The sequence below is a fragment of the Sparus aurata genome, chromosome 15, assembly GCF_900880675.1.
Source record: "Sparus aurata chromosome 15, fSpaAur1.1, whole genome shotgun sequence".
NCBI classification, from domain to species: domain Eukaryota; kingdom Metazoa; phylum Chordata; class Actinopteri; order Spariformes; family Sparidae; genus Sparus; species Sparus aurata.
This window is the reverse complement of record NC_044201.1, coordinates 5,431,001-5,447,490: the sequence shown is the minus strand read 5'-3', so window position 1 is coordinate 5,447,490 and position 16,490 is coordinate 5,431,001. Positions and strand designations below refer to the sequence as shown.

The window sequence follows — 16,490 nt, the reverse complement described above, 5'->3', positions numbered from 1 at the left end:
GCCTTGCATTTCTATTGCACTTTTCTAGTCAACATACCACTCAAAGGGCTTCACAACATTTGTCACAATCACCCATTCACACTGACATTCATTCACTGATGGCAGAGGCTGCCATCCAACGTGCTGACCTGCTCCTCAGGAACTAAACAGCACTTCCTATCCAAAGCGCCTCATGATATTTCTGTGCTCAGCCATTCTAACAACTACTCACACAACGATTGAGCAATAATGGGTTTCCTGCCCAAGGACACTTCAACATGCAGGCAGCCATAGTCAGGGATTGAGCCACCTGGTTATTTTCACTTCTAGTCTGCCCCATACTTTTTACACAACTACATTTATTCATATGATGAAAACTTCTACATTCTGCTGCTTACAATACATTAGTAATAACAATCCAGGCACATAATATGTAAAATGATAATAAAACACTTTAGAGGATAGAGGAGCTATTCTACATAATTAGTACTTTCTTTTTGGTCTACTTTTCTTCATTTGGCTATTTATATATTTACCAAAGTAAAGGAGCTGTCTGCTTCTTCCAGGACTGCTAATACAGTCAACGGCAGTGAGATCTGTGTTGCTGCACTCTGGAGATCACTTCCATTTTTCTTCCCTTCTTTCCTCATATCGAACACAGCAATAAATACTGCATGTGTTGTTGCTCCCGCTGCCCCACCCTTTGCCATAGCTCTTGTTTTGCTGCCCAGGGATTGAGACATCTTCATCCCAGTCCTCTGTACCTCACAAGCACCATCAATAATTCTGCTAAAGAGTGCAGTGAGCTGAAAATGGGAGGGGAGGCTGGGAAGGAGGGAGGGGGGAACAGTTGATGGCTTTTCCATGGCACAGTCGATCTCTCCTCTACCTCCTTCTATTCCTGTTGTGCTCCTACACTTACTGACATGACCTTCTGCGATGTTGTTTATCATTTTGTGCTGAATGGACAACAGGCACATACAGCAAGCAAACAGCCTTTAGCCCAGATATAAGAAGGCACTCTTGAGCAGCGGACAAAGGTTTCAAAAGGGCTTTTATTTGCTTATTGTGTATTAATGAGCAATTGGAAATAATAAACAAGAAAAGGTTTGCGTGTTAAGATAAACATTTTATTTTATCAGCGCTTGAAAGAAATATATATTGAAAAAACCTCTGTTGTGTTTTTTAAAAGCCACTATTCTCGGAATAAAATCAGTGTGGTGATAAGATGCAATCTGAAAAGTTCATTTCTCAAATTAACACAAGTCCGCCTCATACACCATGCTTTCATGAATCATGGAAATGTAACTCTTTAGGCTGAGACTGGTGCTAATAGATGTCGCTGGCCTTCCCTCGGGGAGTTACGACATTCGTCTGTTTCCACACATCCCAATGTGCCAGTCCCTTGTTTGAAACTCAAATCTCATGATACCAGATGAATCAGACAGTCATCTCTTTAGACTGTGAAATGCACTGTCTGTGAGCATCTAACACAGTCATTTTGAATGTTTTGAAAGGAAAAGCCAATTCAAAATAATTTAAAAGTTTCATTCAACATGCTAGCAGATGGAGATGTTGGACAATTGGGTCACAACTTTGGCTCTAGCTGAAATATATCAACATCTATTGGATAGATGCCATGATAGTTGGTATCCATTCATATTGATTGTTACAGGACATTATAGACTTTCCTTTTGTCACCACCATGAGGTCAATCTCACGTATGATGTAGATACAGGTATAAGCCATCAAGTTATTTAGCCCCTATTTGTGTGTAATAAAATTACACAACAAAGTGCATAAACACCCGAAGTGTGTTCCTTTCTGCTCCATAACTTACTAAGGTAACTTGCAGTCTCCAGCAGTTGTCCACTCGCTGTCCCCGCAGCTGCAGTTCAGCTAACTTGAATACAGTTGTCCATCTCCCTCTTCTTCCGTCTCATGATAATTCCGTTTGTTTTACACTCATTTTAGCTAGCTTGAGGGCTTATTTCAGGGTATACCGTTACTGAAAAAAGGACGTGTCATGCGCGCCAACAGGAACAGACGGATGATGATAAAAGAGAGTCAGTTTTTTAAAATAAAACAAGTTTCTGAGTATGATCGTCAATATAATGGAAATAAAATAACTTATTTACTCTTTCCTTGCGGCCCGGTACCAAACGACCCATGGATCGGTACCGGTCCGCGGCCCGGTCGTTGGGGACCCCTGGTATAGAGTGATGAAGCCACGCCCCCTTTGGTTTACCACCATGACACTTTATTTAAAAATATAAATATGTAAATATGTATGGTAGTAAATGGTGAGAGCTAGTTGCACATGCTTGTTTGAGCGTGTCATTATGTGCATACTTTTAATCTTTTTAATGTATCTTCTCAATCCAAGCAGAAAATCTCTAGGTGGTGGTGTTTCAGTTTATTTCATTTTGTATATAATGAGACAAACAATTGGGAGCATCAAAAGCTAAATGGGCAGTTATTCACACAAAAAAACACAATACAACCCCAGTAATGCAACGTAAGTGTTATTTTAAACCCCTTTGACAAAGTAATGTCAGACAAAGATTTATGGTAATTTATATCATACGATACTGGTGCCATGTTATCATACACTTTCACATTCTTGCTGAAGTAGAATGTTAGGACTGGAAGACAATCTCTGCAAATAGAATAGTGTCTCTCTGATCTATAACATTACATCACTTATTTCTTATGGTGAATTTCTCTCTAATTACCTCCTGATTCAATCATCATTTGGAGTGTAAAATAAAACGAGAGATAAAGGGCAAAGACATCAAGTTCACAGCCTGATTTGGCAACAAAGTGAAATGAATGAGCTGCTGGAGAAGATGGCCCACTGTGGTGGGACTGCAGGCTAGTTCAGAAGAAGGAGGGGGCCCCTCTATCTGTCAATTAAACGGAGAGGAAATGAATGGATAAACAGCTTCATTGGGGATCATAGAAGAATGATGGTGCTGTGAGCCCTGCAGGGAGGTGCGCCGCTGCCGTAACCACCACCACCCTCGTGTTGTTAACAGCCTCGAGGAACATGCAAGCTTATTTATTCTCTTATTTTTTTTCTAATCTCTCCCTGCCATTGCCAGCAACTCCCTTCAAGAGTTAAGTTTTGAGGCAAAACTATGCTAATGTGATCTTTTTTAAAGTATATTTGCTCTTATGCAGATAAGTCTGCTTATCCACTGCTTCACACCTGCTCCGCTGCAAGCTATTTCTGGCCATTATTTTGGATTGGACGACCCGGTACACACACCAGGTTTTGGCATAAAAAACTTTACCTGGTGAAACAGTCACATAGCAGCAACAGTAAACGTTGAAAAAAGTAAGTGCCTTCATACGCCTTGCCTAAACCTTTTAAGAGCTATTGATTTGAGAAACAGCCCAAAACCACTGAGGTAATTCCATCTCATCACTGGAGCAAAGCAGCAATGAGGCCTACATGTATATCTGTCAGTTCAGTCTCAGTGCCCTAAAGATTGTTTTTACTTAATCGGCTTTTACATTCATTCTATTTGATCTTTAGTCCTTTGCCATCACCTGCGGATGGTGTTGCAGTGTTACGCCCCTTTAACTCCTTAACATTGGCACTGACATTCATGCTTGTGTGACTCCAGGCTGGGCCACTGTGCCCACATCATTAGTGTACAAATATTAAATTGTCTTCTTCAGGATGAATGATTGTTCCAGCTGTGCATGCATTTGCCACAGGCCTTGATCCTACTGGGTTTGATCGATAAAAAAACAGATCACAGTCAGCCTCTGCGACAAGTGAGATATGACTTTGACAGTAAAGCAGTTGTTTTCTTCATACTCACATTCTCTAATGACAACAAGGCCAGTGTTGTGCATAAACAGAGGGCATGCACGGTGAACTATTTAAATATAGATCGCCATTGTTTTTGATAATCTAGTTTAAATTAAAAGTGGATAGCCTGACTGTATGTGGCTGTGTCAGAGCACTGGCATGGAAATGATGTGTTTTGATGGGAAGGGCTGGCTCGCTCCTACTCTGGGGGACAGAGGGTAGCAGGGAGTGAGAAGATGCCAAACAACAGACTGAGGCAGGATATAAATCAAATCTCTCTGGAGACAGAACAGCACACACACATACACACAGGGTTTTCTGGATGCTGCTGGAGTTTCAGTACATCAAGCCACCAGGTTAGTAACTTCAACGCTCAGTGGAAATATAAGAATGCAAAAGTGATTACAACAGTAGAATATTAATAAGGATGGAAAGCATTAGAGGTACTACCTAGTGGTGAAGGAAGTAGTTGAATCAGTACCTGTAAATTCTCCATGACTGTCAGTGTTGGATCACTACTGACGAATTCATGTGGAAGCAGAACATAAATGTAACTTTGTCGGTCACAGTGGAGCTAATTTTATACTTCATATAATGTTGGGTAGTTTCATCCACAATAACGCATCATATTGTAAGATATACTGATCATATAAAATGTGTAAAATCTTATATTGAAAAAACACAAGTTACTTTATTTTGTAGATGTACACTAAAATTAAATGTAGTGGAGTATAAGTAAAGCTCAAAATGAATGTACTCAAGCACAGGCTATCCGAGTCTATGTGTAGGATTTAGTAGTGAGTGTGCTGACTGCAACCAAATGAACATCCTTCGCCTCTACTGTGGCCAATTAAAATGTCTAAAAGTACTACCCTACATCAGAACAATTAGAATTACATTCTACATTAGAATTCATGTTTGCTTCGTCTGTTCTGGGGTACTGTGGAAACATGGTGGTGCACCATGGCCGATCTGCAGAAGAGAACCCGCCCCCTTTTGTAGATATAGAAGGGCCATTCTAAGGTGACCAAAACTACAGCCATTCTTTGTGATTATGCACACATGAAAACATAATTATGAATGATATATTGTATTTCTGCCAATAGATCTCCCTAAATTCTACACATCGAACCCCTTTAACTGGTTCACTTTTCAAACTTCACATTTTTTTCATTGTGTCTCTTACACTGGGCCAATTTGTGATAAACTGGGGGCTCACCAGGAAGCTGCCTAAGATAACAGAAAAAGTGTGATTACTACAGGGACAAAATGTCATGCTATTTAACTTTGCAGCTTGACATTGTCGACATCAGTCATCAACATGTAGACAACTCTACTGTATGAATGTATTTAACATAGTCAGGTACATTATGCAAGCCAGTGGATTGTGACTTTTGTCCAAAATTAACAGTGTCAGTGGCTTTTTGATTGGCCTGATTCAGATAATATTATTCTGTGACTGATTTAAAAGAAAGAAACAGAATAATCTGCCTGTTTCATCGTGGGACAAATGAATGAAGCACATTTTTTCTGCAACTGAAATGAGACAAACCTTTTTGGCTTTTTGGGATGTGTTTACGTTGTAAATATCTTGATATCCATCCATTTATTGTCAATTAATAAGGTCTGCCTCCTTCTCCGGCCTTATCCTGGGGGATAAGATTATGATTAAGATTACGATTAATATTGGTATGTTCCTTTATTGATCCCCTTGGGAGATATTTGAAAGTAACACAGCAGTACAGAGGGAACTAAGTAGCAGCACAAGAGTAAGTCTCAAAAAATACAGACAATAATAGAGAGATATTGGGGAAAAAAAACAAAACAATTTGAATAAAAAATATAATGAAAAAAAATTATTTGTATACTACATACAGTACCTGTCCTTGTACATGATGTGTGCAATATATAAAAAATGGTCCCTGTGCAAATGTGTGATGCGCAGGGTTCCTGAGATAATAAACAAAAAGAACAAAAAAAAAATAAATCATCTTTGTGACACTGAAGCGTATAGTTTAGTCCTTCATCAGTGGAGAAAAGAGGTGTTGGGAGCTGTGGTGGTGGTGGTGTTGTGAAGTCTGATCACTGACGGTATGAAAGAGCCCCCCAAGCACTTTGAGGCACGTGGTTGGATGAGTCTGTGGCTGTACGTGCTCCTGAGTTGCCTCAGCTCAGCGTAGAGAGGTCGAGAGGGATTGTCCATTATAGCTTGCAGCTTTCCTCTCATCCTCCTCTCTGTCACCACCTACACACTGTCCAGTTTCATCCCCACCACAGAACTGTCTTTCCTCACTAGTTTGTTCAGCTTGATGGCACCAACGTTCTCTGTGCCACCACCCCAGCACACTCCTGCAAAGGATATGACACTGGCCTGCTCTGTCCCTTCCTGTAGAGGGCCCCAGTGTTGTCAAAAGTCAGAGGTGTAGAGGTAGTACAGAGGTAGTCTGTGATCCATGCCACAAGGTCCTGATCAACCTGCATCACTGAGAGCTTCTCAGCCAGCTGGACTGGCTGGACGTGTTGAGAGCACTAGAGAAGTCAAAGACGTGATCCTCACAGTGCTTTGTGGCCTCACCAGTTGCGCGTAAGCTCTGTGAAGCAGGTAGATGATGGCATCCGCCACGCCGATGTCAGTCTGGTATGCAAACTTCAGTGGGTTCAGGTAGTCGCACACCAAGGGCCTGAGATGCTGCAGGACCAACCTCTCAAAGGTTTTCAAGACATGTGAAGTTATAGCCATGTGTGGTGAGTCAACTCTATCAAAATAAAACATGTTTAGCTCAACGACATGTTCCTTCGTCTCATCCACTACACCTCCCGCCCATTCCATGCCTGTGATGTTTCTTACTGAGAGGTTATAGGCCAGGTGAGATATGTAATCCCTCCAGTGTGTTCTGGGTCTGCTCAGCGTTTCCTATCATTAAACCTGCCCAGAAAACCTCCTTAGTGAAGCTTTAGAGCTGTTATTCAGTTCTTAACCACAGTCTGGTCCCATGGTGGACTACTGGCAAAAGTAAAATAAAGTAAAAGCTATCAATCTCCTTCAGTCTGTTTTTGAAAACAATAATGTGGTCCATTAATCAGGACTTTCTGGATGGTTACTGCAGCAAACGTGAAAGATGGCAACATCTTTCAGTAAAATTCCTACAGGAGCCCACGCATACTGAGCCCTGAGATTGACATCCTGCCTCGAGCAGCGATTCAGCCAGAACTACTGTGGTTGTGCATAAAACAAGTATTGATCAGCTCTGGATTTCTTTGACCATTAGTTATAAAGGCGGGTACTGTAACCAAGACTATAGCAGTTTAGAGCATTTTGAACTGAGACGGTGCCGAAGCTGGGCATATCGAAGTGGTAATCAAATAAAAACTTGGTTAAAATCAGGTCATGGACTTACACCTACTCTCAATAAACCGTTTAGAAGGACACCCACAAAAGGAGCTTCAGTTTCTTAAAAAAACAGTGAACTTAAAGGAAATGTACATAACTGTATCGAAAGTGTGACGGCTGATCAAAACTGCATATTTAAAGGCTGTTCTGCACGTACACCCAGATTTAAAGAATGAACTTACAGTGTGCATTAGCCCTTAGCAAAAGCCTGCAGTTCTTTACAGGTTTTTCTGTGCATACATGCAAGTGCTGTTTTTATTGGACAGTATACTTTGTATCTATGTTCCAAATGGTATATTCACTCTGAAGTCATTCTCATGGATTGAATTTGCATTCTGTTCATTATGGATAATAGTTAAATTATGGATTGCACATATTTGACACATCATATGTCATCCACTGCATAATTTATAATTGTTACAAAATGAATTACATGAGCCCTGGAATCAAAGAAGAGCTCACTTTTCATTACAAGACATTGCACTGGGTTGCAATAATAACAACCTCACAGAGCTCCTGGAAGTGTCAAGGCCTCTCAACACGAGGGGCTTTTCATTCTATTGTGTGAATGATTTGCACCTCAATATTTTTTTCAGACTGTTATTTTTGTCCTTAGTTCTTTCACACAAAAACTAAATATTACATAGCGTTAATGCAATGTCTTTTTCATAACAAGGTGGGTTTCTCTGACCTTCACATCATGAATGAAGGCATCAACCAATCATGGTGTGCCAAACATACATCACTACACATCTCATGACATCGGTGGACCTGCTGAATGTTTTTAATTACCCTCTATTATACGAAACAAGGGCACACATTTGTAAAGACATATGACAAAGGTGACAAACACGTAGCAACACAAATTTGCAATAGTATTCTCCAACATGCAAATTTGCTTTATATGTATTCTGTAATGAAGTAATAATCTGCTATACTGTAATGACACTGATAACGAAAAGCATTTATGCCATGATTTTTCTTGATTGAAGCAACCATTGCTGTTGCATGACATAGTTATTAATATTTAATCACAAGTAAGTGTGAGACAGATAATTAATTAACACACAGTAAACTGCTTTCATACTTAAACATTGCTAATCAATATAGAAAACACAACAGGACATTATAAACAAATAGTCCCAACCTTAACCTAGGAATTGTATCTGTGCGTAAAAAGTGTTAAGGCGTTATTTTACACAATAAGGTAACAGCAAGCAATTATGAAGGTTTCTCATTTAAATCCATAATTCTAAACAATTCAAATAGTATGGGTGTCCTGCTTGTCCAAATGGATTTTAAAGTTGTTTTTTTTGTTTTTTTTTCAACATTTATGAATGATGTTTGTTAACAATTTGACTGGTGTAAAGCCAGTTATATTTACTGGCTATACATTGTGTGGAAATTGGCATTTTGTGTGCTTTGGCGCCCTCCCCACAGTCTCTGAGTGCAACGCCACTGTTGTAAATCCGAATCCTAGGTCTGTAACAATTTGTCAGGTGCTAACTACAACTACAATCAAAACTGATGACGCCATAACAATATTATGTGGTAAAAACTGCTATGTTGAAAAAAACAACGGCGTGATCCTGTGTTCTGACTGAAGTAACATGGAAGAAACACGTAATATGGGGTTATTCTAAAATTAAAAAGTGACATTATGTTGTGTTGATAAACAATTATATCCTCCTAACTGTTAACCACTTCATTACAATGTGTTTTAAACCATGTTAATGTACTGATTATAAAGGGAATATTTAAAGGGAGAGTTACCTAATAAGAAAATTATAAATCTTTTTCAATACTTAATGGTTGGCTGGCTGACTGGTTCACTGGGGGGAAAAAATGCAATTGTTGTTGTATTCATGTAGGTTGTGAACTTTTGAAGTTGGTAAGGGCTGATTAGAATGCAACTTCTGACTACAGTGTGCAAAGCACTTAAACATATACTTACAAAGTCTGTGCTTACATATCAGAAGCGGCTGCCAAATATTCATATTCATCTAGAGCCCTTTAACCATCTGTGCAAAAAGTAATTTAAACTATTTTTACTCTGTCAAATTTCCAAATTTAAAAAAAAGCTATGTTTCAATTCTTACGACTGCTTTCAGGATAACCAGGGAATTTCAAGAATACCTCATTATATGAGCAGTTTAACTTAGTACATAAAACTGTGTCTCTCTGAGACAGGCTGTCATTTCAGTTTTAATTAAGCAGAGATTTCTTGCCTGCAGTTTTAGTTTATAGATCAATTCTATTTAATTGTTTTCCCCTAATTCACTGACCATTACATCCGTATTGCATCTGTTAGTTTCAATTTTCCTGATTAAGTCATCTGTTTTATGATAATCATGTTGGGCTGTTCACATGTAAATGATGGCTGAAAATAATGGCTGCCTCCATGACATATCTGCCATGCTGTTGCTGTCACCAACCTGTCTCTGGTTGTGACATCTGCCTTGTAAACAATGTGAAATTGGGCGCCAAATCAGTTGGTATGTTCATGACTGGCTACCACCTGCCATCAACACACAGTGATTGGCAACCACCTGTCATTGGCCAGGCTCTTGCTTTACCAGATCTTCATTCCAAAATCCATCCTAACATGTGTGCTGCCTCATGCATGCCAAGCAGAGGGCTGCCTGGGAGGTTAGATAGTTAACTGACTGATTATAAAAGAACTTGTAGGATCACCAGCAGTAAGATGTTTAAGAAAAGTGTGTGATTTCTAATGGCAAATCAATTTAGGCAATTGAAAAGAAACATTTTAATGATAAAATATATGATATAGTACTCATTGAGTATTTTGATCAAAGGCACAACACAGTGAACGCTCACTTTTGGCATATCAACTAAATGTGTCACATTTTGTTCTGTGTGATTTGTGTCATGTTCACAGTGTCCAAGATATTAATAAATTATGGAAAATTACAAGCAGTGTGTGATAAATTGCCACTGAATTTCTGAAAACACTTATTGAGGAATTCTTTAACCTAAATATTTGTGGGCTTTTTTTAAAGGTCCCTGGGAAAGGAAGTGTTGTATAAAGTACCTTAAAGTCCTACTTAACAGATATCATGTTAAGTGTTACCTATGAAAACATTAAAAATCCTTTTTAATGCAGTGATTAGAAGCTACTTATGCAAGAACAGTGCTTAATTAACCTTAATATAAAGCGTTAACGAAATATTGAGCAAAATCATGTTTTCCTTCTTTATTTAAATATGTAACAAAGATTTGAGAAACAGCTAAAAACCTTTAATTTAAAAGGTGTGCAGTATATGGAAACCTTGTGAAAACGCTTCGGATTGCGGAAAAAAAATGTCAGTGAAAGAAATATCCTTTATGCAAAACAGGGCAGTGTAAGCTCTGGATTCAAAGTCAGATGGATGTACGGCTCTGGTGGAGTCATATGAATCATTCAAGCTGTCAAGAAATGTTACTGCATAGTAAAAGAGACCCAGATCTGACATCTTTATCTGCATAACAAGGAAGGACAGCGACTTCTTACAGACAAAAACCTCAATGTCTCTTATGTTTAATTCATCGAGAGCTTACTGTGAGATTTGTCGTTTAGCCAAGTACTGCGTGCTGAGCCATTTAGTGCTAATTCCCCTTGAAATATCTGTTATTGTTTGTGCCTTAACAACAATACTATATCCTTTAAATCTGCTGGCTAATGGATCTGTCAGACAACTACAAATGGATTTTAATTAGATTAAACATTTCTCTGAAGTCTTTGGCCAAGCTCCTGATTGGTCCAGACAGATTGAGTTATTATGATAAAGGTTAGTGTTTATGGACGAATGATTCCAACCTACCGAAGGATCGATAAAGGACACCTCAAGGACCATTTTCATGAAATGTAGTCTGTGTTGCATAATAAGGTTTCTCCAGCTTCTATCCGGTGATTAATTACATTCAATACTGGTGTTGAGCTTAGTCATTTAGTTTGTGTAGAGAAGCATAAGCTGCTTTAATGCCTGTCTCAAATTCAAATGTGGCTTTTAATCCCTAATAACATTCCCACCTGAAATTCACTAATCTTGCAGACATAGTGAAACATCAAGCAGGCCTTTTTTGGGACATTTTCAATCATACTGTCACGCAGTATATAGTGTCCATCGTTGAAGGGCTCCTCAGTTTCCTCTAACACTAAATTGAGCGAGAATCTCTTTCCACCGAAGGGGTTTACAGATGGTAGAGATCTCACACAGTAGCACATTTGTTGAGATAAAGGTTCATTTTTCACCTGTTTCATACAACAGCTCTTCCTGCTTTTTGTACTTTAACAATAATGTCAAACACAAGAGAATTTGTATTTTCTTGGCAAATGACAGCTATGTTTGTTGGAGATTGTTTGTGATGGATTACAAAACATACACAAGTCAAAGTTGACAAGGCCACGTGGCAGTACAGTGTGTTTATCTGTGTTTGCTTTAAACCTCACAACTCATATTTTCTATATATTGTACTTATGGGAAAAAGAAAGAACTTGCCATTCTTATTATATTGCATCTGTGCGTTAGATGTGTCTAAGTTGAAATATCTAGGGAGGATGGTTGTGCTTATATTAGTTTAACAGTGTGTGACATTTATAGAGACATAGTATATTTTCCTTTCATGATATTGATGATATTATTATTAGTACATTACATTATCTCAGCTGTTGCTTTGCATTCTTGACCCTCTCAATGCATTTATAAGATTGTGTGACCATGAAAACATTTTTTCACAAATACAATAGTATTTTATGTATTCAACCCTTTATATTGCAAACTACAGTCCATGCTACCGTATAGTTATGTCCTGTGCTATTCACCTTCCTTTATTCTTTAACTTTCAATTTATTCGTTCAGTTCTTCTTGTTCTTGTTTCTAACTGGATGTCTATTTATGTGTAAAACACTGAGAGTAATGTAAACTGGAATCAATTTGTACACATGTACACATACTTGGCCAATAAAGCTGATAATGATTCTGAAACATGGATTATTTCATCATTTAGGTATTCTCATGTTTTATCAGACAGATACAATACCCCAATTCTACAGTGGTGTGTTTATGGACTTCTGTGAATTGTTTGTGAGTTATGTAAAGGAATATGTAATTTATTAAATTCTCAGATGTTTTTTATTCATTAAAATAATAAAATATAACTACCTGTTAAAACTACCACCCATGATCAGATAGTGTTGCATCCTTTAAAATGTTGTGCTGCTGAGACAAACCAAAGTAGAGTAAAGGAAAAATGCAGACTTAAATACACAAAGGCTAACAAAATGAAACACTGGTGTACAGCGATAGAAAGGCAGGAAAAACAGACAGGAAAACAGGAAGTTGAATGTAAAATATAACACATGAGGGTAAACTTTCAAGAAATAAACAGAACGGAAATCTATGGCTATGACATTTGATTGGCTTATTTATATTGTGTTGTTTATTTCATTACAAATTAGAATTTATATTTAAGCATTATCATTTTTTTTTTTTTTTATCAGATTCAGAGATCATTTAGTCATCCAAAATTGTTTTTCATTTGCCTTTGAGTTGTTTTTTAAATATGAGTAATAACAAATGGTCCACTAACACAGAGAAGAGAACATTACAAACACATCAACAGACCTATTCAGAGCCCTGTGATGAGGACAAATAGAGTCAAGTCTCTCCAGGAATCTGTGAATTCATCCTTGTCGATCAGCCAATTAATCTGCCATCTGATTGTTCCTGCTCCAATTTGTTCTTACTATATCGCCACTATTAGTCGACCTCTATCACAAATGCCTCCGATATCCAGAATAGGATAATACTAAGGAGATTATTTGTGCTCGGCAACCGTGGAAACCAATCACGCAATATGGTAACCTGTCATATTTCATTCCACAGCGCTAGACTAAATTGGAATATCTAGGCTGCTAATTGCATTGCAGAACGAGCAGAAAGAATTCAGCAGCATCAACAGAGGAAGCAGCTCCCTGAGCATTTAAGAAGACATTAAAGGTCACAACTGAAACTTGTATTTTACACCAGTGTTTGATACAAAATTCACCTTCCATTCTTCCAAAAAAAGAAATAAAAATATAAGTTTTGGCCACAGGCTGGTAATGCTGACAAAATGAAAATTGCAAGGATGAACTCTCTAAGAAGCCTCCTCAAAGAAATTCAAGCTTCTTAACACTGTTCACTACATATATATTTATATTAGGTATTTCTCACCTAATGTGGAGAGGCCATTTGACCATTGCCCTCTTCACACTTGTGATGTTATTGGTGTAGATGACACAATTATCAACAGGGTCAGTGCTTACGGATGTAGAATAATTGGGTCAGTGTTGCATAACATAATAAGTGCAGCATAACATTAGAATAGCATACATTAGAAGTTTTGAACTGGAAGAACATAACCTTAAAATTGCAGGGAACGTTAAAGATCTCTTCCTCTGTGTACTAGAGTCTTTTTTGTTTTACAGATGATTTTTGATCCATGCAGTGACCCGTCTCATTTCAAACTGGATTTAAATTCAGGTTTATAGCTAATCTTATCTTCTTCTTCTCTCTACTCGCAGTAAAACACAGAGCTGAGACTTAAGACAAATACCTGCTGATTGCATTCAACTAGGTTGGAAGTTTGGAATTTGCACAACAGAGCTTACATGAGATCAGTGTGGGGATGAAAATGGGACAGACTTCACATGTTGGCAGTTTATGCTACACAGCCTCATGTGCAGATTCAGCACTTACATCTAATGCACTTGACACCGCGGGTGCTTTCACTCTGCTTAGTGAGATTTAAAGTAATGACAGAAACAAATAGACCGATCACGACTGATCTTTTCATTTCCCTCTGATGGTTGGATATTATGCAGATTCTCAATACTTGCAAACACATCACACTAAAAACACATTTCCTTCTTATTCAAACATGAATTTGTGTAATGGCATTATATTCTTGGGTAGATATACATTTTTCTGTGCTGTTCTATAGGATTGTTTATAGAGTTTGTTTCAACCATCCTGCCAACCACCCTATTTTCTAAGAAGGAAGAAGAAGAAGGAGAAGGAGAAGAAGAAGAGGAAGAAGAAGAATTAAGACATACTATTTTGTGATGACAATGTGCCTTGAAGTTTGACCCTCTTGCTCCTATATCTTTTACAGCCTAAGCACAGAAGTTTGGAGTACAAAGAATGTAGTAATTACACTTGATACACTTAAACGTGGCTGCATCTGTCAGTGCGGTCATCCTGTCAAATGAGCCGTGAAATGTTTGTGCTGTCTCGACTCTGTTTGTATGTGTGAGATACACAGGATACAGGATTGTAGGAAAAAATAGCAAGAAAAGCATGCTGGCCAAAACCAAGATTTAAGAACACTGACATTCAGTATGTCTGTGGTCAAGACCAGAGTTGTCCAACCCCCTATTAGACCTGTATCAGACAAACCAAGTTCCAAGTTAAAAATCAAATAACAGATATCAAAATAAACTTATTTGGGATTTGGGATGCATACGTCCATGTAAACAGTGCAGTCAAAACAAGGTACAGAGATAAACTAATGCTAAAAATACATTGTGTTTAATACTGCCTTACAGCTTTGAACCTTGAGACCCCAAACAGAAGTGAAAACAGGGTTCATGAGCAGGGTTAACACAGAAAAAAGGCAGGCGAATGGTAATAACAGTCAGAGAGACTGATTCACAATAGAGGCTTATATGCAGCGGAGCTCAATAGGGTATTGAGAACAGGTGAGCCATTGGTGTGACAGTCCGGTGATGATTAATGACTGATTAAAATATTGACACCAGAGGTGACAATATTAACACCTGTTTTTCAATGTGGTTGTTTCCTTTTGGTGCAATAACAGCAACAATACAGCAATTGTATATTTCATTTCATTCCTTTGTCTTTATATCTTATATGCTGCATGCAGTTAAATGCTTTGCTCTTTGGTTCCACAATGAACATTTCAATCCCAAATCTTGGCCATACCACACATTCTGATATATTTTGTTTTTTTGTTTTTGTTTTTGCATTTGGCCCAGGAGCTCCCAGCACTATCCAGCTGTATATTGAGGGCGTTCAGTGGGGCTCCAGAGGGATTTGGATTAGTTCCATCTCAGTGATATTTAATTCATTTGATGCTCTGAACAGAATAGCAATATGAGAATGAAATCAGATGCCAAATCCGGCACTAAATGATATAACTCAACAAAAATAATCTCTGAGAGTGTGTCTCTAAATCCAAATCGCATAAATTGGCCTAAATCTGGTTATGACGGGGCTGGACGTGGAGACATTTGGGAACCCCTGCTTGTGGTTACAACTCAGACACAACTTTGGGTGGCGCCAGAGCGCAAGAAAAGATGGTGTGTGGTGGGGGGGGCAACACCGTTAATGGGTTAAATCTGCCCGGAGGATCGCTTTATGGCTTCGGTCGTCTCCACATCCCGCTAGATGATATGTGAATCTTTTCAACGGGTGGCTAGTCCGACTTGCCACCTGTCGGGAATGGTAAACAGGCTTCATCGCTGATTACCGAGCCAACCTCTCCTGCTGTTTTGGCTCGGAGACACTCACATTTTTGTGCAGGGTCGTCTGCATCAGTGTTATAAACACGGAGAACTTTGTGTGACCGGGTCTGCGCAAGAGAAAGTGAGCCACACGCACAAACTGGCAGCGTTGAGATTAAAACCGGAGTCTCTGCGCGCCCGGGAGCCTCCGACCCCTCTCGCTTTGAAGATTATAGGGTTGACGACGTCTGAAGGACACTAAGAACAGGATTAGGTATTGTGCAGTCTAACCTACTTCTCATCACTCCCACATCTTGTCCTTTGAATATTTGCGCAATGACCTTTGGTGCACTTGGAATACAGCGGGTGTGCCCGTGAGGTAAGGAAATATTTGTTTTAATATATACATATATATTTAAGGCTGTTGGAATTTAATTACATTATGTGAAGTTAAGTCGGACATCTTAATCCACTGTGAGTACACAGCAGATGTTGCATGCAAAATAACGCTGTTATTGGAGCCCGTTACGCGCAGGTGCCATCTCAGTGCTTTTGATAAATATAATAGAAATCTAGATATTTGGCAAACGTAGTGCGAGAGAAGTGTTATTCCTCATGGTGAACATTGCATGGCTTTTTACAGGGACACGGTATTTTACACGCTCAACACGTCAGCCAAGCGCTCTGGAGAAACAACGCTCCACACACATCCCGGCTAATGTAATTTGCAGGATGTGCACCAGTTCCGAGACGATCAATAGTTCAGGGATTCGTGTTTTAGTCTGCGTTGC

The 16,490-nt window shown here is 38.8% G+C and overlaps 1 protein-coding gene across 7 annotated transcripts in view; it reads left to right on the top strand.

Moving 5' to 3' along the window:
* Positions 1–15,593: 15,593 nt before the first annotated feature.
* The window catches only part of pcdh15a (protocadherin-related 15a), a 261,181-nt gene continuing 260,284 nt past the window's right edge, over positions 15,594–16,490 (top strand). For 4 of the 7 annotated variants that reach the window (XM_030442377.1, XM_030442376.1, XM_030442374.1 and 1 more), the window contains exon 1: positions 15,595–16,078. The gene's annotated coding sequence lies outside the window, so the exon portion shown is untranslated. Of the gene's footprint in view, positions 16,079–16,490 lie in introns of all 7 variants that reach the window. The other 3 variants (XM_030442378.1, XM_030442371.1, XM_030442369.1) reach the window with 1 other exon arrangement.